The 24,239-nt window shown below is 49.3% G+C and overlaps 1 long non-coding RNA gene across 1 annotated transcript; it reads right to left on the reverse strand.

Annotated features, from left to right (window-relative positions):
* Positions 1-1,038: 1,038 nt before the first annotated feature.
* Positions 1,039-2,883, reverse strand: LOC138657597 (uncharacterized). The gene is made up of 3 exons (XR_011317084.1): positions 2,829-2,883; positions 1,507-1,718; positions 1,039-1,181 (listed from the first exon to the last, which is right to left on the reverse strand). It is a non-coding gene; the product is annotated as an uncharacterized lncRNA (long non-coding RNA).
* Between the last annotated feature and the right edge of the window lie 21,356 nt (positions 2,884-24,239).

The raw sequence follows: 24,239 nt of genomic DNA on the forward strand, positions 1-24,239 counted from the left end.
CTTCCCGGGAACCTGTACTCGGCCGAGCTTCGTATTGCAAGAGAGAGACGACGGGAGAAGATGCCGCTCTACTGCTCGGTCACCGCCATGTCTGGGGAGCCGCGGCTTTCTGCTGCATTCTGCTCATCTGTGACCTGCGGATACTCAGAAAGCTGCAGAATCGGAGGTAGCAGTCAGTGAGCGCTGATTGGCTCTTACTGTCAGGTGACCGCACTTAGAGCTAAGGGGGCTCAGCTTAAATAAAAAGAATCTTGTGTCCTTTTATTTTCATTTTTTTATATTTTCTTAATCACCTGTTGTGTCTAATTCTGTTCCTTGAGGGGTGTAGTTTTTACAATCAGGTCACTTTGTAGGGGGGTTTCTACTGTCCTAGTATCGCAGGAGGGTCTGCAAATGTGACCTGGCCCCCAAAGCCATGCAAAGTCCAGCGTTTACGTGCCACTGAAGCTGCAGTTCAGGTTTTTTGGCTACAAAGCCCACAGCTCATCAGATTTGCATTTACCGCCATTGAAGCACAAGCCTTGATGTTTTCACGCCACCAAAACACAGTCCAGCACGATCAAACAAGGATCCTGCAAACATCCAACTAATGGCTCCATACATATTGCAGGAAGGTTAGCCAAACCCAAGGATTATTGCTGGAGCAGCGGACCATGTGCTGTGTGTTGGGCCATCTCCCCCACATATAACCACATTCTTGTATATGGGGAGTTGGGCGAGATATGTGTTGTGTGGACAAGTGTCCGGTGTACAGACAACTAGTGTACGGGCCCCTGAGATTACGGCAACTTATCATCCAGAAAGTCATTCTCCAGCCTGCTGCACCAATGCAGGACAGAGAAAGGCTTTTATCACCTAAGCCAGACCTCACTGGAGGGGAAGCAAGAAGAATAAAGGAGAAATGTAAAACAAGACACAAGTCCAGACAATTGTCATCTAAAACTTTATCTGGTATCGACCAAAAAAATTACAATCAGTGAAAGTATAAACCACATTTAAGAATAAAACAGATGATCAGGGGACCATTACTTCGTCTGGAACTCCTTGGTGGACAGGTTGCTCGGCTGTCGGAGGCCTTTCCTGTTCTTGGTCTTCTCTTTCATGTGGGTTCTGAAGACCAGGAGGCTCCTGAGGGTCGATCTCTCCTGCTGGCAGCTCAGAATGACTTGGAGATATGTTTCCTTCAGTTCAGGAAAGTAAGAGAGGAAAAAGATGGATGTGATGTAATAAGAAGATAAAAACATGTATGAAGAGTCATGTAACACTGCAAACAAAGATGACCCATAATGACCTGAGTGCTGTAGTATTAAAGAGACTGCAAAACGGGTGATGGGAAAAGACCTGGGACTTGTTATTAATATGTCATTTTTTACGTGGTCTAAAAATAGCAAAAAAAAACCAAAAGATTCAAGGGATCAGCAGCATTTTAGAACAGGTAAAGACATGTACAAATTTATGGCAAGTGACAGATATTATGTATTGTGGAAAGGACTGTGATAAATATACCTACTAATGGAGCTGCCGACTGGACACAAAGAACTGCAGCTCATGGAAGAATGAAACTTCTTTCCTTCTCAGCCAGTAACTTCTATCGGTCCGGCTTGTCCGGTGCAGCATCATCTCTGGACCCACAGCTTCTCGTTGTCTCCTGAAGCTGCTCCTTCTCTTCCATCTGGACTTGTATCTCCACAAGGTGCCCGGTGACAAGGACTTCTCGCCTACAATTATTACACCCAAATGAATACCTGTCACTCATTGTTAGGGCGTCTTCTACAACTTTTTCTAGCATTCGGTACAAAATAAATAGTTTATTTCTTCTCCTAAACAATCTGTCTATCATTGACTTGTTCACCCTCAGCATGAGCTCTGGTAGAATATGGCTGTTATGTTCCTCACTCCTCAGTGCCCAGTGCTGTAAGAGGCCGCACAGTGGAACAGCTGCAAACAAATGATTCCCGGCCCCAACTACACTAATATCGTCTGCCCAGAGTGCCCCCAAGTATTCCCCAATTTCTGACCCCACCGCTCGATGCCCCCACAAGCACAATGCTGCCCTGCGGTGTCACCTGCCCGATACATGCTCCTTTATAGGTTTCTTCCAGCTGTGCACCAAGATGTGAAATAATGCGAGTACAGGGATTCCCATGTGTGAGTGCAGGGGTGGAGGGCATCGAGGATCAGACAGAGAGAGGCCCATACACTGACTGCTCGTATAGAGGGGATGAATCCTGCCGAAGCTACAAGAAGCTTCTGGACTGGGGGTGAGACAGCTCTTCAGCACGTGGTCTGGGAGAGAAGGAGGCAGAAGAAGATAATGAAGAATATTTAATACTTCACGAGTCTGCAATGTGAGGACGAGAATTAGATGAAGAAACATTTCGTTCCTCTATAATCCAACAATCAGTAAGCTCGAAACCTTCTGGGTGCAGCGTCCTCAACCGGAAAACCGACCCAAGGTCCAGCTGACCATCCTGTCGAATAGGACAGGTGCTGGATCTTTGAGTACTTTCCCTGTTCCCCAATGTGGAACAAAACATCCCTCTGACTAGACCTACATCCAACCCCATTTCTTTCCTTCCCATTTTACTTCCTTTATTAATTTCTCCTCCAATATTACTGGTAACTCCAAGTTTCACAGTTTGATTGTCTCATCTGCTGCCTCTACATGTAGGAGTGACAATAAACAGCCATATACATCCTAAACCCTGATCACAAGGACCAGATCAGACACTTTATTAACAAAATTAATCATATTTCCTAACTTACTGCATTCCTCTTCAGACTTCATCTGACCATACATCACCATTTAAAGAATCACAATCACTTACATGTCTGCTGCAGCACTTCTTGGATTGACTTCTCGCTGCTACTTGTTCTTATTTTGCAGTTTTCTGTCATTCAACCATATTCTGCCTCTCACTGTCCACATCTTGTTGCACCGTCGCTGTTTTAATCCCTGTAACAAGAGATACTGTGCGAGTATGGCTTCACATGTGGCAATTTCAAGACCCTTTACAGTTTGTGTGCCTCCAGAGTGCCCCCTTTGTCATTGGCATACCACCAGTACATACCCTTTAACACTGGTGTGCCACCAAAGCACACCCTTTGAAGATGCCGTGCCACCAGAGCACACCATTTGCTGTAGGCCTGCTAGAGGGGCCCAATATGTGACCTTTTTACTTACCAATAGGGCACCCATCTTTGTCTTTTTAGCATGCCACCGGGGTGCAACAGTTGGCCTCTTAGTCTACCACTGGGGAACCCATTTTGAGATTTTTAGTTGCCACCAGGGTGCACACTCTGACTACTTTGATTACCATTGGGGCACCCATCTTGAGCTTTTTAGTTGACACCAGGGTGCACACTCTGACCACTTTGCTTACCACCGGAGCATCTTTCTTGGGCTTTTTAGCTGTCACCAGGGTGCATTCTATGGCCTTTTTGCTTACCACCGGGGTGCCCATCTTAGGTTATTTAGCCACCGGGGAGCAGTCTTTTACTTTTTTGCCATTGATGTGCCACTGGAGCACACCCATTGCTGGTGGCCTGCCATCGAAGCAGATCGATTTCCATTGGTCTGCCTCTGAAGCACGCCGTTTGCCGTTGGCCTCCCACCGAAGCACACCGCTGGACTTTGGTCTGGAGGACACCTTTTACCATTGGGGTGTCACCGGATCACACCCTTTACCGTTGGGGTGCCACTGGAGCACACCCTTTACCATTGGGGTGCCACCGGAGCACACCTTTTACCGTTGGGGTGCCACCGGAGCACTCCCTTTACCATTGGTCTGCCATCAGAGCACACCCTTTACCGTTGAGGTGCCACCGGAGCACACCCTTTACCGTTGGAGTGCCACTGGAGCACACCCTTTACCGTTGGGGTGCCACCGTAGCACACCCTTTACCGTTGGAGTGCCACTGGAGCACACCCTTTACCATTGGGGTGCCACCGGAGCACACCCTTTACCATTGGGGTGCCACCGGAGCACTCCCTTTACAGTTGGGGTGCCATCGGAGCACACCCTTTACCGTTGGGGTGCCACCGGAGCACACGATTTACCGTTGGGGTGCCATCGGAGCACACCCTTTACCGTTGGGGTGCCACCGGAGCACACCCTTTACCATTAGTGTGCCACCGGAGCACTCCCTTTACCACTGGGGTGCCATCGGAGCACACCCTTTACCGTTGGGGTGCCACCAGAGCACTCCCATTACCGTTGGGGTGCCATCGGAGCACACCCTTTTCCGTTGGGGTGCCACCGGAGCACACCATTTACCCTTGGGGTGCCATCGGAGCACACCCTTTACCATTGGGGTGCCACCGGAGCACTCCCTTTACCGCTGGGGTGCCATCGGAGCACAACCTTTACCATTGGGGTGCCACCGGAGCACACCCTTTACCGTTGGGGGGCCACTGGAGCACACCCTTTACCGTTGGAGTGCCACCGGAGCCCTCCCTTTATCGATGGGGTGCCATCGGAGCACACCCTTTACCGTTGGGGTGCCACCAGAGCACACCCCTTACCGTTGGGGTGCCACCGGAGCACATCCTTTACCGTTGGGGTACCACCTTAGCACATTCTTTACCATTGGGGTGCCAATGAAGCCCACTATTTACCATTGGGGTGCCACCGGAGCACACCGTTTACCGTTGGGGTGCCACCAGAGCACAAACTATACCGTTGGGGTGCCACCGGAGCACACCCTTTACTGTTGGGGTACCACCTTAGCAGATTCTTTAACATTGGGGTGCCAATGAAGCACACTATTTACCATTGGGGTGCCACCGGAGCACACAGTTTCCCGTTTATGTGCCTCCATAGCACACATAGCCTTCCATTTAATATACTGGGACTTACACAGCCTTTAGTTTAATATAATGAGCCCTACATGGCTTTCCATTTAATATAAAAGGCCATACATAGCCTTGCATTTAACATTTTGGGCCTCACATAGCTTTCCAATTAATATAATTGGGTCAAAACAGCCTTTTATTTAACATAATTGGTCCCACGTAACCATTCATTTAATAAAATGGGCACCACATAGCCTTCCACTTTATATATTGGGTCTCAAATAGCTTTTAATTTATTATATTTTGCCTCACATAGCTCTCAATTTAATATAACGGGCCCCACATAACCATCCATTTAATTTAATATGGCCAACAAAGCCCTCTAATTAATATAATGGGCCAAACATAGCCTTCCATTTAACATATTGGCCACTACATAGCCTTATATTTAATTTGACGGGGCCTCACATAGCTTTCTATTTAATAATTGGCTCCCACATAGCCTTGCATTTAATTTATTAGACCCCACATAACTCTCCAATTAATATAATTGGTCCAACATAGACTTCCAATTAACATATTGGGTCCAAACTAGTCTTCTATTTAATATAGTGGCTCCCTCATGACCGTCCTTTTAATAAATTGGGCACCACGTAACCTACCAATTAATATAATTATTATAAGTGAGCCACAATAGTCCTCAATTGAATATAATTGGTGCTAAACAGCCTTCTATTTAATATATTGGGATCTCATAACCCTCTATTGAATAAAATGTGCCCCACATAGCCTTTCATTTAATAAAGGGGGCACCACATAGCCTTCCATTTAATTTAACTGGGCCAATATAGCCCTCTATTTAATATAAAGGGCCACATAATATAATGGGACCCACATAACTCTCCAATTAATATAATGTGTCCCACATAGACTTCCAATAACATATTGTGGCCAAAAAAGCCTTCTATTTAATATAATGGACACCATATTTCCCTCTATTTAATAAAATGGGACCCACATAGCCTTCCATTTAATTTAATTTAATGGGGCCAACATAGGCCTCTATTTAATGTAATGGGCCAAGCAAGGTCTTTCATTTAATATTTTGGACCCTACATAGCTCTTTATTTAATTTAATAGGACCTACATAACTCTCCAAATAATATAATTGGTCCCACATATACTTCCAATTAACATATCGGGGCCAAAATAGATTTCAATTTAATAAAATGGGCACCACATAGCCTTCCATTTAATATAATGGGTCAAACGTAGCCTTTCATGTTTTATAATGGATCCCACATAGTCCTTTATTTAATTTATTGGGCCGCACATAACCTTCCAAGTAATACAATAAGTCCCACATAGTCCTTTATTTAATATAATGTGCTCAACATAAACCTCCATTTAATATTATTATTATTCTTTATTATTATAGCGCCGTTTGCTCCATGTGATTTAGATGTGAGGAGGGGTATACATAATAAAAAACAAGTACAATAATCTTAAACAATAAAAGTCATAACTGGTACAGAAGGAGAAAGGACATAATGGGTCCCACAAAAGCTTCCATTTATTATAAAGTTCCCCAATATAGCCTTTTTAACGTAGTGGGCAACACAAAGCTCTCCATTCCATATATAAGGAGTGAACTCTTTGGCTTTCTGCCATTGGTGTGCCACTGGACCACCGTTTTTGCTGTTGGCCTGCCATCGGAGTACACTGTTTTCTGTTGGTTTGCCATCAGAGCATACCCTTCATCGATGAGATGCCACTGGAGCACACAGTTTGCCACTGGCATGCCACTGGAGCACACCCTTTACCGTTGGGGTGCCACCGGAGCATTCCCTTTACCGCTGGGGTGCCACCGGAGCACACCCTTTACCATTGGGGTGCCACTGGAGCACACCATTTACCATTGAGGTGCCATCGGAGCACACCCTTTATCATTGGGGTACCACTGGAGCACACCCTTTACCGCTGGGGTGCAATCGGATCACACCCTTTACCATTGGGGTACCACCGGAGCACACCCTTTACCATTGGGGTACCACCTTAGCACATTCTTTACCATTGGGGTGCCAATGAAGCACACTATTTACCATTGGTGTGCCACCGGAGCACACCATTTACCGTTAGGGTGCCACCGGAGCACACCCTTTACCATTGGGGTACCACCTTAGCACATTCTTTATCATTGGGGTGCCAATGAAGCACACTATTTACCATTGGGGTGCCACCGGAGCACACCATTTACCGTTAGGGTGCCACCGGAGCCCACCCTTTACCATTGGGGTACCACCTTAGCACATTCTTTACCATTGGGGTGCCAACGGAGCACACCCTTTACTGTTGGGGTGCCACCGGAGCACACCAATTACCGTTGGGGTGCCATCGGAGCACACCCTTTACCATTGGGGTGCCACCGGAGCACACCCTTTACCGTTGGGGTGCCACCGGAGCACACCCTTTACCGTTGGGGTACCACCTTAGCACATTCTTTACCATTAGGGTGCCAACGGAGCACACCCTTTACTGTTGGGGTGCCACCGGAGCACACCATTTACCGTTGGGGTGCCATTGGAGCACACCCTTTACCATTGGGGTGCCACCGGAGCACACCCTTTACCGTTGGGGTGCCACCGGAGCACACCCTTTACCGTTGGGGTGCCACCGGAGCACACCCTTTACCGTTGGGGTACCACCTTAGCACATTCTTTACCATTAGGGTGCCAACGGAGCACACCCTTTACTGTTGGGGTGCCACCGGAGCACACCATTTACCGTTGGGGTGCCATCGGAGCACACCCTTTACCGTTGGGGTGCCACCGGAGCACATCCTTTACCGTTGGGGTGCCACCGGAGCACACCCTTTACCGTTGGGGTGCCACCGGAGCACACCCTTTACTGTTGGGGTGCCACCGGAGCACACCATTTACTATTGGGGTGCCATCGGAGCACACCATTTACCATTAGGGTGCCACCGGAGCACACCCTTTACCATTGGGGTGCCACCGGAGCCCTCCCTTTATCGCTGGGGTGCCATCGGAGCACACCCTTTACCTTTGGGGTGCCACCAGAGCACACCCTTTACCGTTGGGGTGCCACCGGAGCACACCCTTTACCATTGGGGTACCACCTTAGCACATTCTTTACCATTGGGGTGCCAATGAAGCACACTATTTACCATTGGGGTGCCACCGGAGCACACCATTTACCGTTAGGGTGCCACCGGAGCACACCCTTTACCATTGGGGTGCCACCGGAGCCCTCCCTTTATCGCTGGGGTGCCATCGGAGCACACCCTTTACCTTTGGGGTGCCACCAGAGCACACCCTTTACCGTTGGGGTGCCACCGGAGCACACCCTTTACCATTGGGGTACCACCTTAGCACATTCTTTACCATTGGGGTGCCAATGAAGCACACTATTTACCATTGGGGTGCCACCGGAGCACACATTTTACCGTTGGAGTGCCACCGGAGCACACCCTTCACCGTTGGAGTGCGACAGGAGCACACCCTTTACAGTTATGGTGCCACCGGAGCACACCCTTTACCGTTGGGGTGCCACCGGAGCACACCATTTACCATTGGGGTGCCATCGGAGCACACCTTTTACCATTGGGGTGCCACCGGAGCACACCCTTTACCGTTGGGGTGCCACCGGAGAACACCCTTTACCGTTGGGGTTCCACCGGAGCACACCCTTTACGTTGGGGTGACACCGGAGCACACACTTTACCGTTGGGGTGCCACCGGAGCACACAATTTACCGTTGGGGTGCTACCGGAGCACATCCTTCACCGTTGGAGTGCGACCGGAGCACACCCTTTACAGTTATGGTGCCACCGGAGCACACCCTTTACCGTTGGGGTGCCACCGGAGCACACCCTTTACCGTTGGGGTGCCACCGGAGCACACCCTTTACCATTGGGGTACCACCTTAGCACATTCTTTACCATTGGGGTGCCAATGAAGCACACTATTTACCATTGGGGTGCCACTGGAGCACACCATTTACCGTTGGGGTGCCACCAGAGCACACCCTTTACCATTGGGGTGCCACCGGAGCACACTCTTTACTGTTGGGGTACCACCTTAGCCCATTCTTTACAATTGGGGTGCCAATGTAGCACACTATTTACCATTGGGGTGCCGCCGGAGCACACCCTTCACCATCGGGGTGCCACCGGAGCACACAGTTTCCCGTTTATGTGCCTCCATAGCACACATAGCCTTCCATTTAATATACTGGGACTTACATAGCCTTCTGTTTAATATAATGAGCCCCACATGGCTTTCCATTTAATATAAAAGGCCATACATAGCCTTACATTTAACATTTTGGGTCTCACATAGCTTTCCAATTAATATAATTGGGTCAAAACAGCCTTTTATTTAACATAATGGGTCCCACGTAACCATTCATTTAATAAAATGGGCACCACATAGCCTTCCACTTTATATATTGGGTCTCACATAGATTTAATTTACTATATTTTGCCTCACATAGCTCTCAATTTAATATAACGGGCCCACATAACCGTCCATTTAATTTAATATGGCCAACAAAGCCCTCTAATTAATATAATGGGCCAAACATAGTCTTCCATTTAACATATTGGCCACTACATAGCCTTATATTTAATTTGACGGGGCCTCACATAGCTTTCTATTTAATAATGGGTCCCACTTAGCCCTCCATTTAATTTATTGGGCCGCACATAACCTTCCAAATAATACAATAAGTCCCACATAGTCCTTTATTTAATATAATGTGCTCAACATAAACCTCCATTTAATATTATTATTATTATTCTTTATTATTATAGCGCCGTTTACTCCATGTGATTTAGATGTGAGGAGGGGTATACATAATAAAAAACAAGTACAATAATCTTAAACAATAAAAGTCATAACTGGCACAGAAGGAGAAAGGACATAATAGGTCCCACAAAAGCTTCCATTTATTATAATGTTCCCCAATAAAGCCTTTTTAACGTAGTGGGCAACACAAAGCTCTCCATTCCATATATAAGGAGTGAACTCTTTGGCTTTCTGCCATTGGTGTGACACCGGACCACCGTTTTTGCTGTTGGCCAGCCATCGGAGTACACTGTTTTCCGTTGGTTTACCATCAGAGCATACCCTTCATCGATGAGATGCCACTGGAGCACACAGTTTGCCACTGGCATGCCACCGGACCACTCCCTTTACCATTAGGGTGCCACCGGAGCACACAATTTACCGTTGGGGTGCCACCGGAGCACACCCTTCACCGTTGGAGTGCGACCGGAGCACACCCTTTACAGTTATGGTGCCAGCGGAGCTCACCCTTTACCGTTGGGGTGCCACCGGAGCACACCATTTACCGTTGGGGTGCCATCGGAGCACACCCTTTACCATTGGGGTGCCACCGGAGCACACCCTTTACCATTGGGGTGCCACCGGAGCACACCCATTACCGTTGGGGTGCCACCGCAGCACACCCTTTACCGTTGGGGTACCACCTTAGCACATTCTTTACCATTAGGGTGCCAACGGAGCACACCCTTTACTGTTGGGGTGCCACCGGAGCACACCATTTACCATTGGGGTGCCATCGGAGCACACCCTTTACCATTGGGGTGCCACCGGATCACACCCTTTACCGTTGGGGTGCCACCAGAGCACACCCTTTACCGTTGGGGTGCCACCGGAGCACACCCTTTACCGTTGTGGTCCCACCTTAGCACATTCTTTACCATTAGGGTGCCAACGGAGCACACCCTTTACTGTTGGGGTGCCACCGGAGCACCCCATTTACCGTTGGGGTGCCATCGGAGCACACCCTTTACCATTGGGGTGCCACCGGAGCACACCCTTTACTGTTGGGGTGCCACCGGAGCACACCCTTTACCGTTGGGGTGCCACCGGAGCATACACGTTACCGTTGGGGTGCCACCGGAGCACACAATTTACCGTTGGGGTGCCACCGGAGCACACCCTTCACCGTTGGAGTGCGACCGGAGCACACCCTTTACAGTTATGGTGCCACCGGAGCACACCCTTTACCGTTGGGGTGCCACCGGAGCACACCATTTACCGTTGGGGTGCCATCGGAGCACACCCTTTACCATTGGGGTGCCACCGGAGCACACCCTTTACCGTTGGGGTGCCACCGGAGCACACCCTTTACCGTTGGGGTGCCACCGGAGCACACCCTTTACCGTTTGGGTGCCACCTTAGCACATTCTTTACCATTAGGGTGCCAACGGAGCACACCTTTTACTGTTGGGGTGCCACCGGAGCACACCATTTACCGTTGGGGTGCCATCGGAGCACACCCTTTACCATTGGGGTGCCATCGGATCACACCCTTTACCGTTGGGGTGCCACCGGAGCACACCCTTTACCGTTGGGGTGCCACCGGACCACACCCTTTACCATTGGGGTACCACCTTAGCACATTCTTTACCATTAGGGTGCCAACGGAGCACAACCTTTACTGTTGGGGTGCCACCGGAGCACACCATTTACCGTTGGGGTGCCACCGGAGCCCTCCCTTTATCGCTGGGGTGCCATCGGAGCACACCCTTTACCTTTGGGGTGCCACCGGAGCACACCCTTTACCGTTGGGGTGCCATCGGAGCACACTCTTTACTGTTGGGGTACCACCTTAGCCCATTCTTTACCATTGGGGTGCCAATGTAGCACACTATTTACCATTGGGGTGCCGCCGGAGCACACCCTTCACCATCGGGGTGCCACCGGAGCACACAGTTTCCCGTTTATGTGCCTCCATAGCACACATAGCCTTCCATTTAATATACTGGGATTACATAGCCTTCAGTTTAATATAATGAGCCCCACATGGCTTTCCATTTAATATAAAAGGCCATACATAGCCTTGCATTTAACATTTTGGGCCTCACATAGCTTTCCAATTAATATAATTGGGTCAAAACAGCCTTTTATTTAACATAATGGGTCCCACGTAACCATTAATTTAATAAAATGGGCACCACATAGCCTTCCACTTTATATATTGGGTCTCACATAGATTTAATTTACTATATTTTGCCTCACATAGCTCTCAATTTAATATAACGGGCCCACATAACCGTCCATTTAATTTAATATGGCCAACAAAGCCCTCTAATTAATATAATGGGCCAAATATAGCCTTCCATTTAACATATTGGCCACTACATAGCCTTATATTTAATTTGACGGGGCCTCACATAGCTTTCTATTTAATAATGGGTCCCACTTACCCCTCCATTTAATTTATTGGGCCGCACATAACCTTCCAAATAATACAATAAGTCCCACATAGTCCTTTATTTAATATAATGTGCTCAACATAAACCTCCATTTAATATTATTATTATTCTTTATTATTATAGCGCCGTTTACTCCATGTGATTTAGATGTGAAAAGGGGTATACATAATAAAAAACAAGTACAATAATCTTAAACAATAAAAGTAATAACTGGCACAGAAGGAGAAAGGACATAATGGGTCCCACAAAAGCTTCCATTTATTATAATGTTCCCCAATATAGCCTTTTTAACGTAGAGGGCAACACAAAGCTCTCCATTCCATATATAAGGAGTGAACTCTTTGGCTTTCTGCCATTGGTGTGCCACCGGACCACCGTTTTTGCTGTTGGCCAGCCATCGGAGTACACTGTTTTCCGTTGGTTTACCATCAGAGCATACCCTTCATTGATGAGATGCCACTGGAGCACACAGTTTGCCACTGGCATGCCACCGGACCACTCCCTTTACCATTAGGGTGCCACCGGAGCACACAATTTACCGTTGGGGTGCCACCGAAGCACACCCTTCACCGTTGGAGTGCGACCGGAGCACACCCTTTACAGTTATGGTGCCAGCGGAGAACACCCTTTACCGTTGGGGTGCCACCGCAGCACACCATTTACCGTTGGGGTGCCATCGGAGCACACCCTTTACCATTGGGGTGCCACTGGAGCACACCCTTTACCGTTGGGGTGCCAGCGGAGCACACCCTTTACCGTTGGGGTGCCACCGGAGCACACCCTTTACCATTGGGGTACCACCTTAGCACATTCTTTACCATTAGGGTGCCAACGGAGCACACCCTTTACTGTTGGGGTGCCACCGGAGCACACCATTTACCATTGGGGTGCCATCGGAGCACACTCTTTACCATTGGGGTGCCACCGGATCACACCCTTTACCGTTGGGATGCCACCAGAGCACACCCTTTACCGTTGGGGTGCCACCGGAGCACACCCTTTACCGTTGGGGTACCACCTTAGCACATTCTTTACCATTAGGGTGCCAACGGAGCACACCCTTTACTGTTGGGGTGCCACCGGAGCACACCATTTACCGTTGGGGTGCCATCGGAGCACACCCTTTACCATTGGGGTGCCACCGGAGCACACCCTTTACTGTTGGGGTGCCACCGGAGCACACCCTTTATCGTTGGGGTGCCACCGGAGCATACCCTTTACCGTTGGGGTGCCACCGGAGCACACAATTTACCGTTGGGGTGCCACCGGAGCACACCCTTCACCGTTGGAGTGCCACCGGAGCACACCCTTTACAGTTATGGTGCCACCGGAGCACACCCTTTACCGTTGGGGTGCCACCGCAGCACACCATTTACCGTTGGGGTGCCATCGGAGCACACCATTTACCATTGGGGTGCCACCGGAGCACACCCTTTACCGTTGGGGTGCCACCGGAGCACACCCTTTACCGTTGGGGTGCCACCGGAGCACACCCTTTACCGTTGGGGTACCACCTTAGCACATTCTTTACCATTAGGGTGCCAACGTAGCACACCCTTTACCGTTGGGGTACCACCTTAGCACATTCTTTACCATTGGGGTGCCACCGGAGCACACCCTTTACCGTTGGGGTGCCACCGGAGCACACCCTTTACCGTTGGGGTGCCACCGGAACATACCCTTTACCGTTGGGGTGCCACCGGAGCACACCCTTTACTATTGGGGTGCCATCGGAGCACACCATTTACCGTTAGGGTGCCACCGGAGCACACCCTTTACCATTGGGGTGCCACCGGAGCCCTCCCTTTATCGCTGGGGTGCCATCGGAGCACACCCTTTACCTTTGGGGTGCCACCGGAGCACACCCTTTACTGTTGGGGTGCCACTGGAGCACACCCTTTACCATTGGGGTATCACCTTAGCACATTCTTTACCATTGGGGTGCCAATGAAGCACACTATTTACCATTGGGGTGCCACCGGAGCACACCATATACCGTTGGGGTGCCACCAGAGCACACCCTTTACCGTTGGGGTGCCACCGGAGCACACCCTTTACTGTTGGGGTACCACCTTAGCCCATTGTTTACCATTGGGGTGCCAATGTAGCACACTATTTACCATTGGGGTTCCGCCGGAGCACATCCTTCACCATCGGGGTGCCACCGGAGCACACAGTTTCCCGTTTATGTGCCTCCATAACACACATAGCCTTCCATTTAATATACTGGGACTTACATAGCCTTCAGTTTAATATAATGAGCCCCACATGGCTTTCCATTTAATATAAAAGGCCATACATAGCCTTGCATTTAACATTTTGGGCCTCACATAGCTTTCCAATTAATATAATTGGGTCAAAACAGCCTTTTATTTAACATAATGGGTCCCACGTAACCATTCATTTAATAAAATGGGCACCACATAGCCTTCCACTTTATATATTGGGTCTCACATAGATTTAATTTACTATATTTTGCCTCACATAGCTCTCAATTTAATATAACGGGCCCACATAACCGTCCATTTAATTTAATATTGCCAACAAAGCCCTCTAATTAATATAATGGGCTAAACATAGCCTTCCATTTAACATATTGGCCACTACATAGCCTTATATTTAATTTGACGGGGCCTCACATAGCTTTCTATTTAATAATGGGTCCCAATTACCCCTCCATTTAATTTATTGGGCCGCACATAACCTTCCAAATAATACAATAAGTCCCACATAGTCCTTTATTTAATTTAATGTGCTCAACATAAACCTCCATTTAATATTATTATTATTCTTTATTATTATAGCGCCGTTTGCTCCATGTGATTTAGATGTGAGGAGGGGTATACATAATAAAAAACAAGTACAATAATCTTAAACAATAATAGTCATAACTGGTACAGGAGAAAGGACATAATGGGTCCCACAAAAGCTTCCATTTATTATAATGTTCCCCAATATAGCCTTTTTAACGTAGTGGGCAACACAATGCTCTCCATTCCATATATAAGGAGTGAACTCTTTGGCTTTCTGCCATTGTTGTGTCACCGGACCACCGTTTTTGCTGTTGGCCTGCCATCGGAGTACACTGTTTTCCGTTGGTTTGCCATCAGAGCATACCCTTCATCGATGAGATGCCACTGGAGCACACAGTTTGCCACTGGCATGCCACCGGACCACTCCCTTTACCATTAGGGTGCCACCGGAGTACACAATTTACCGTTGGGGTGCCACCGGAGCACACCCTTCACCGTTGGAGTGCGACCGGAGCACACCCTTTACAGTTATGGTGCCACCGGAGCACACCCTTTACCGTTGGGGTGCCACCGGAGCACACCATTTACCGTTGGGGTGCCATTGGAGCACACCCTTTACCATTGGGGTGCCACCGGAGCACACCCTTTACCGTTGGGGTGCCACCGGAGCACACCCTTTACCGTTGGGGTGCCACCGGAGCACACCCTTTACCGTTGGGGTACCACCTTAGCACATTCTTTACCATTAGGGTGCCAACGGAGCACACCCTTTACTGTTGGGGTGCCACCAGAGCACACCATTTACCGTTGGGGTGCCATCAGAGCACACCCTTTACCATTGGGGTGCCACCGGAGCACACCCTTTACCGTTGGGGTGCCACCGGAGCACACCCTTTACCGTTGGGGTGCCACCGGAGCACACCCTTTACCGTTGGGGTACCACCTTAGCACATTCTTTACCATTAGGGTGCCAACGGAGCACACCCTTTACTGTTGGGGTGCCACCAGAGCACACCATTTACCGTTGGGGTGCCATCGGAGCACACCCTTTACCATTGGGGTGCCACCGGAGCAGACCCTTTACTGTTGGGGTGCCACCGGAGCACACCCTTTACCGTTGGGGTGCCACCGGAGCACACCCTTTACCGTTAGGGTACCACCTTAGCACATTCTTTACCATTAGGGTGCCAACGGAGCACACCCTTTACTGTTGGGGTGCCACCGGAGCACACCATTTACCGTTGGGGTGCCATCGGAGCACATCCTTTACCATTGGGGTGCCACCGGAGCACACCCTTTACCGTTGGGGTGCCACCGGAGCACACCCTTTACCGTTGGGGTGCCACCAGATCATACCCTTTACCGTTGGGGTGCCACCGGAGCACACCATTTACTATTGGGGTGCCATCGGAACACACCATTTACCGTTAGGGTGCCACCGGAGCACACCCTTTACCATTGGGGTGCCACCGGAGCCCTCCCTTTATCGCTGGGGTGCCATCGGAGCACACCCTTTACCTTTGGGGTGCCACCGGAGCACACCCGGTGCCACCGGAGCACACCCTTTACCATTGGGGTACCACCTTAGCACATTCTTTACCATTGGGGTGCCAATGAAGCACACTCTTTACCATTGGGGTGCCACCGGAGCACACCATATATCGTTGGGGTGCTGCCAGAGCACACCCTTTACCGTTGGGGTGCCACCGGAGCACACCCTTTACTGTTGGGGTACCACCTTAGCCCATTCTTTGCCATTGGGGTGCCAATGTAGCACACTATTTACCATTGGGGTGCCGCCGGAGCACACCCTTCACCATCGGGGTGCCACCGGAGCACACAGTTTCCCGTTTATGTGCCTCCATAGCACACATAGCCTTCCATTTAATATACTGGGACTTACATAGCCTTCAGTTTAATATAATGAGCCCCACATGGCTTTCCATTTAATATAAAAGGCCATACATAGCCTTGCATTTAACATTTTGGGCCTCACATAGCTTTCCAATTAATATAATTGGGTCAAAACAGCCTTTTATTTAACATAATGGGTCCCACGTAACCATTCATTTAATAAAATGGGCACCACATAGCCTTCCACTTTATATATTGGGTCTCACATAGATTTAATTTACTATATTTTGCCTCACATAGCTCTCAATTTAATATAACGGGCCCACATAACCGTCCATTTAATTTAATATGGCCAACTAAGCCCTCTAATTAATATAATGGGCCAAACATAGCCTTCCATTTAACATATTGGCCACTACATAGCCTTATATTTAATTTGACGGGGCCTCACATAGCTTTCTATTTAATAATGGGTCCCACTTAGCCCTCCATTTAATTTATTGGGCCGCACATAACCTTCCAAATAATACAATAAGTCCCATATAGTCCTTTATTTAATATAATGTGCTCAACATAAACCTCCATTTAATATTATTATTATTCTTTATTATTATAGCGCCGTTTACTCCATGTGATTTAGATGTGAGGAGGGGTATACTGTACATAATAAAAAACAAGTACAATAATCTTAAACAATAAAAGTCATAACTGGTACAGAAGGAGAAAGGACATAATGGGTCCCACAAAAGCTTCCATTTATTATAATGTTCCCCAATATAGCCTTTTTAACGTAGTGGGCAACACAAAGCTCTCCGTTCCATATATAAGGAGTGAACTCTTTGGCTTTCTGCCATTGGTGTGCCACCGGACCACCGTTTTTGCTGTTGGCCAGCCATCGGAGTACACTGTTTTCCGTTGGTTTGCCATCAGAGCATACCCTTCATTGATGAGATGCCATTGGAGCACACAGTTTGCCACTGGCATGCCACCGGAGCACACCCTTCACCGTTGGAGTGCGACCGGAGCACACCCTTTACAGTTATGGTGCCACCGGAGCACACCCTTTACCGTTGGGGTGCCATCGGAGCACACCCTTTACCATTGGGGTGCCACCGGAGCACATCCTTTACCGTTGGGGTGCCACCGGAGCACACCCTTCACCGTTGGAGTGCGACCGGAGCACACCCTTTACAGTTATGGTGCCACCGGAGCACACCATTTAGCGTTGGGGTGCCATCGGAGCACACCCTTTACCGTTGGGGTGCCACCGGAGCACATCCTTTACCGTTGGGGTGCCACCGGAGCACACCCTTCACCGTTGGAGTGCGACCGGAGCACACCATTAACCATTGGGGTGCCATCGGAGCACACCCTTTACCGTTGGGGTGCCACTGGAGCACGTCCTTTACCGCTGGGGTGCCATCGGAGCACACCATTTACCGTTGGGGTACCACCTTAGCAAATTCTTTACCATTGGGGTGCCAATGAAGCACACTATTTACCATTGGGGTGCCACTGGAGCACACCATTTATTGTTAGGGTGCCACCGGAGCACACCCTTTACCGTTTGGGTACCACCTTAGCATATTCTTTACCATTGGGGTGCCACCGGAGCACACCCTTTACCATTGGGGTGCCACCGGAACACACCATTTACCGTTGGGGTGCCATCAGAGCACACCCTTTACCATTGGGATGCCACCGGAGCACACCATTTACCGTTGGGGTGCCACCGAAGCACACCCTTTACCGTTGGGGTGCCATCGGAGCACACCATTTACCGTTGGGGTGCCACCGGAGAACACCCTTTACCACTGAGGTGCCACTGGAGCCCTCCCTTTACCGCTGGGGTGCCATCGGAGCACACCCATTACCGTTGGGGTGCCACTGGAGCACACCCTTTACCATTGGGGTACCACCTTAGCACACCGGGGTGCAATCTTTGGCCTATTGCTTACCACCGGGGTGCCCATCTTAGGCTATTTTGCCACCGGGGTGCACTCTTTGGCCTTATTGCTTACCACCGGGGTGCCCATCTTAGGCTATTTTGCCACCGGGGTGCACTCTTTGACCTTATTGCTTACCACTGGGGCACCCATCATAGGCTATTTTACCACCATGGTGCACTCTTTGGCCTTATTGCTTACCACCGGGGAGCCCATCTTAGGCTATTTTCCCACGGGGTGCACTCCTTGGCCTTATTGCTTACCACCGGGGTGCCCATCTTAGGATATTTTCCCACCGGGGTGCAATCTTTGGCCTTATTGCTTACCACCGGGGCGCCCATCTTAGGCTATTTTGCCACCGGGGTGCACTCTTTGGCCTTATTGCTTACCACCGGGGCGCCCATCTTAGGCTATTTTGCCACCGGGGTGCACTTTTTGGCCTTATTGCTTACCACCGGGGCGCCCATCTTAGGCTATTTTGCCACTGGGTTGCACTCTTTGGCATTATTGCTTACCACCGTGGCGCCCATCTTAGGCTATTTTGCCACCAGGGTGCACTCTTTGGCCTTATTGATTACCACCGGGTCGCCCATGTTAGGCTATTTTGCCACCGGGGTGCACTCTTTGGCCTTATTGCTTACCACCGGGGCGCCTATCTTAGGCTATTTTGCCACCAGGGTGGACTCTTTGGCCTTATTGCTTACCACCGGGGCGCCCATCTTAGGCTATTTTGCCACCGGGGTGCACTCTTTGGCCTTATTGCTTACCACCGGGGCACGCATCTTAGGCTATTTTGCCACCGGGGTGCACTGTTTGACCTTATTGCTTACCACCGGGGTGCCCATCTTTGGCTTTTTTGCCATTGATGTGCCATCGAAGCACATCTTTTCCCGTTGGTGTACCACCGCAGCATACCTGTTTTCCGTTGGGGTGCCACCGGAGCACACTCTTTGCCGTTGGCCTGCCATCGGAGCACACCCTTTGCCGTTGGTCTGCCACCGAAGCACACCCTTTGTCGTTGGCCTGCCACCGAAGCACACCCTTTATCGATGGCCTGCCACCGGAGCACACCATTGCCTGTTTGTCTGCAACTGGAGCACACTGACATTGGCGTGCCACCAAAGCACAACCTTGGCCTCTGGGGTGCCACCAGAGCACACCGTTTACCGTTGGGGTGCCACCGGAGCACACCCTTTACTGTTGGGGTGCGACCGAAGCACCATTTACCGTTGGGGTGTGTGATGCAGTGACCTCTGTTGCAGCTAGGGGGCGCTGTGTGTGCTCCTCAGGATATGCATGGAGGCATATCAGTGGTTATAATGATGGTGAATGTTATGACCTGGTGGTTAGGAGCACCCGGAATGACCTGATGGTTAAACTCACAGGACAAGCTCTGGGAAGTGGGAACTTTGCTGACCGCAATCCCTAATCCTATCACACACACTAGAAATAGCCGTGGGGCGTACCTAACAGGCCTAGACGCCTCGGACACAGCCTAAGAACTAGCTAGCCCTAGAGATAGAAAATAAAGCCTACCTTGCCTCAGAGAAATTTCCCCAAAGGAAAAGGCAGCCCCCCACAAATATTAACTGTGAGTAAAGATGAAAGTCACAAACACAGAAATGAAACAGGTTTTAGCAAAGGGGAGGCCAGACTAACTAAATAGACAGAGGATAGGAAAGGTATCTTTGCGGTCAGCACAAAACTACAAAAGACCACGCAGAGTGTGCAAAAAGACCCCCGCACCGACTCACGGTGCGGAGGCGCCACCCTGCATCCCAGAGCTTCCAGCTAGCAAGACAAAATCATGAAAGCAAGCTGGACTAGAAAACCATGAACAGAAAATAACAAACGGGGACTTAGCTTCTTGCAGGAAGAGACAGGTCTCCAGAAAAATCCAAGAGCGACTGAACCAGCACAGGAACATTGACAGCTGGCCTGGAGTAACGATCTGAGTGGAGTTAAATAGAGCAGCCAACCAAAGGATAAACCACGTCACCTGTGTAAGGAACCTCAGAAGCAGCAGCTTCACTCACAGCCACCAGAGGGAGTCCATGGACAGAACTCGCCGAAGTACCATTCACGACCACAGGAGGGAGTTCGACAACAGAATTCACAACAGTACCCCCCCCCTTGAGGAGGGGTCACCGAACCCTCACCAGAGCCCCCAGGCCGATCAGGATGAGCCAAATGAAAGGCCGAACTAGATCAGCAGCATGAACATCAGAGGCAAAAACCCAGGAATTATCTTCCTGACCATAACACTTCCACTTGACCAGGTACTGGAGTTTCCATCTTGAAACATGAGAATCCAAAATCTTCTCCACCACATACTCCAACTCCCCCTCGACCAACACCGGGGCAGGAGGATCAACGGAGGGAACCATAGGCGCCACGTATCTCCGCAACAACGACCTATGGAACACATTATGGATGGCAAAAGAAGCTGGAAGGTCCAAACGAAATGACACAGGATTAAGAACTTCAGAAATCTTATATGGCCCAATGAAACGAGGCTTAAACTTAGGAGAGGAAACCTTCATAGGAACATGACGAGATGACAACCAAACCAAATCCCCAACACGAAGTCGGGGACCAACACAGCGCCGGCGGTTAGCGAAACGTTGAGCCTTCTCCTGGGACAATGTCAAATTGTCCACCACATGAGTCCAAATCTGCTGCAATCTGTCCACCACCATATCCAAACCAGGACAGTCCGAAGGCTCAACCTGCCCTGAAGAGAAACGAGGATGGAAACCAGAATTACAGAAAAAAGGAGAAACTAAAGTAGCCGAGCTGGCCCGATTATTAAGGGCGAACTCAGCCAAAGGCAAGAAGGACACCCAATCATCCTGATCAGCAGAAACAAAGCATCTCAGATATGTTTCCAAAGTCTGATTAGTTCGTTCGGTTTGGCCATTAGTCTGAGGATGGAAAGCCGAAGAAAAAGACAAATCAATGCCCATCTTAGCACAAAAGGACCGCCAAAACCTCAAAACAAACTGGGAACCTCTGTCCGAGACGATGTTCTCTGGAATGCCATGCAAACGAACCACATGCTGGAAAAACAATGGCATCAAATCAGAGGAGGAAGGCAATTTAGACAAGGGTACCAAATGGACCATCTTAGAGAAGCGATCACAAACCACCCAAATGACCGACATTCTTTGAGAAACAGGGAGATCCGAAATAAAATCCATGGAAATATGCGTCCAGGGCCTCTTCGGGACTGGCAAGGGCAAAAGCAACCCACTGGCACGAGAACAGCAGGGCTTAGCCCGAGCACAAGTCCCGCAGTACTGCACAAAAGAACGCACATCCCGTGACAAAGAATGCCACCAAAAGGATCTAGCCACCAAGTCTCTGGTACCAAAGATTCCAGGATGACCAGCCAACACCGAACAATGAACCTCAGAGATAACTCTACTAGTCCATCTATCAGGGACAAACAGTTTCTCCGCTGGACAACGGTCAGGTCTATCAGCCTGAAACTTCTGCAGCACGCGCCGCAAATCAGGGGAGATGGCAGACAAAATTACCCCCTCTTTAAGAATACCCGTCGGCTCCGGAACACCCGGAGAGTCAGGCACAAAACTCCTTGACAGGGCATCAGCCTTCACATTCTTAGATCCCGGAAGGTATGAAACCACAAAATCAAAACGGGAGAAAAAGAGCGACCATCGAGCCTGTCTAGGATTCAACCGTTTGGCAGACTCGAGATAAGTCAAATTCTTGTGATCCGTCAAGACCACCACGCAATGTTTAGCTCCTTCAAGCCAATGTCGCCACTCCTCGAATGCCCACTTCATGGCCAACAACTCTCGATTGCCAACATCATAATTGCGCTCAGCAGGCGAGAATTTTCTAGAAAAGAAGGCACATGGATTCATCACCGAGCCATCAGAACTTCTTTGCGACAAAACAGCCCCTGCTCCAATCTCAGAAGCATCAACCTCGACCTGAAACGGGAGCGAAACATCTGGCTGGCATAACACAGGGGCAGAAGAAAAACGACGCTTCAACTCCTGAAAAGCCTCTACAGCTGCAGAGGACCAATTGACCACATCAGCACCTTTCTTGGTCAAATCAGTCAACGGTTTAGCAATACTAGAAAAATTAGCGATGAAGCGACGGTAAAGATTAGCAAAGCCCAGGAACTTCTGCAGGCTCTTCACAGATGTCGGCTGAGTCCAATCATAAATGGCCTGAACTTTAACAGGGTCCATCTCGATAGTAGAAGGGGAAAAAATGAAACCCAAAACTGAAACCTTCTGAACTCCAAAGAGACACTTTGACCCCTTCACAAACAAGGAATTCGCACGAAGGACCTGGAACACCATTCTGACCTGCTTCACATGAGACTCCCAATCATCCGAAAAGACCAAAATGTCATCCAAATATACAATCATGAATCTATCCAGGTACTCTAGAAAGATGTCATGCATAAAGGACTGAAACACAGATGGAGCATTAGAAAGCCCGAATGGCATAACCAGGTACTCAAAATGGCCCTCGGGCGTATTAAATGCTGTTTTCCATTCATCGCCTTGTTTAATTCGCACAAGATTATACGCCCCTCGAAGATCTATCTTGGTGAACCAACTAGCCCCCTTAATCCGAGCAAACAAATCAGACAGCAGCGGCAAAGGGTACTGAAATTTGACTGTGATCTTATTAAGAAGGCGGTAATCAATACAAGGTCTCAAAGAGCCATCCTTCTTGGCCACAAAAAGAACCCTGCTCCCAATGGTGACGACGACGGGCGAATATGACCCTTCTCCAAGGATTCCTTTATATAACTCCGCATAGCGGCGTGCTCTGGCACAGATAAATTAAACAGACGGCCCTCAGGAAACTTACTACCAGGAATCAAATTAATAGCACAATCGCAATCCCTATGAGGAGGTAGGGCACCGGATTTGGGCTCTTCAAATACATCCCGGTAATCTGATAAAAACTCAGGGACTTCAGAAGGAGTGGAAGGCGAAATAGACAACAATGGAACATCACCATGTACCCCCTGACAACCCCAGCCGGACACAGACATAGATTTCCAATCTAACACTGGATTATGGACCTGTAGCCATGGCAACCCCAAAATGACCACATCATGCAGATTATGCAACACCAAAAAGCGAATATCCTCCTGATGTGCAGGAGCCATGCACATGGTCAATTGAGTCCAGTACTGAGGCTTATTCTTGGCCAAAGGCGTAGCATCAATTTCTCTCAATGGAATAGGATACTGCAAGGGCTCCAAGAATAAACCACAGCACCTGGCAAACTCCAAGTCCATCAAATTCAGGGCAGCGCCTGAATCCACAAATGCCATAACAGAATAGGATGACAGAGAGAGAGCAAATCAGAGTAACGGACAAAAGAAATTTAGACTGTACAGTACCAATGGTGGCAGACCTAGCGAACCGCTTAGTGCGCTTAGGACAATCGGAGATAGCATGAGTGGATTCACCACAGTAAAAACAGCCCATTCTGACGTCTGTGTTCTTGCCGCTCAGCTCTGGTCAAAGTCCTATCACACTGCATAGGCTCAGGCCTATGCTCAGAGAATACCGCCAGATGGTGCACAGCTTTGCGCTCACGCAAGCGCCGATCGATCTGAATGA

This window comes from Ranitomeya imitator, chromosome 1 (genome assembly GCF_032444005.1).
Source record: "Ranitomeya imitator isolate aRanImi1 chromosome 1, aRanImi1.pri, whole genome shotgun sequence".
NCBI classification, from domain to species: domain Eukaryota; kingdom Metazoa; phylum Chordata; class Amphibia; order Anura; family Dendrobatidae; genus Ranitomeya; species Ranitomeya imitator.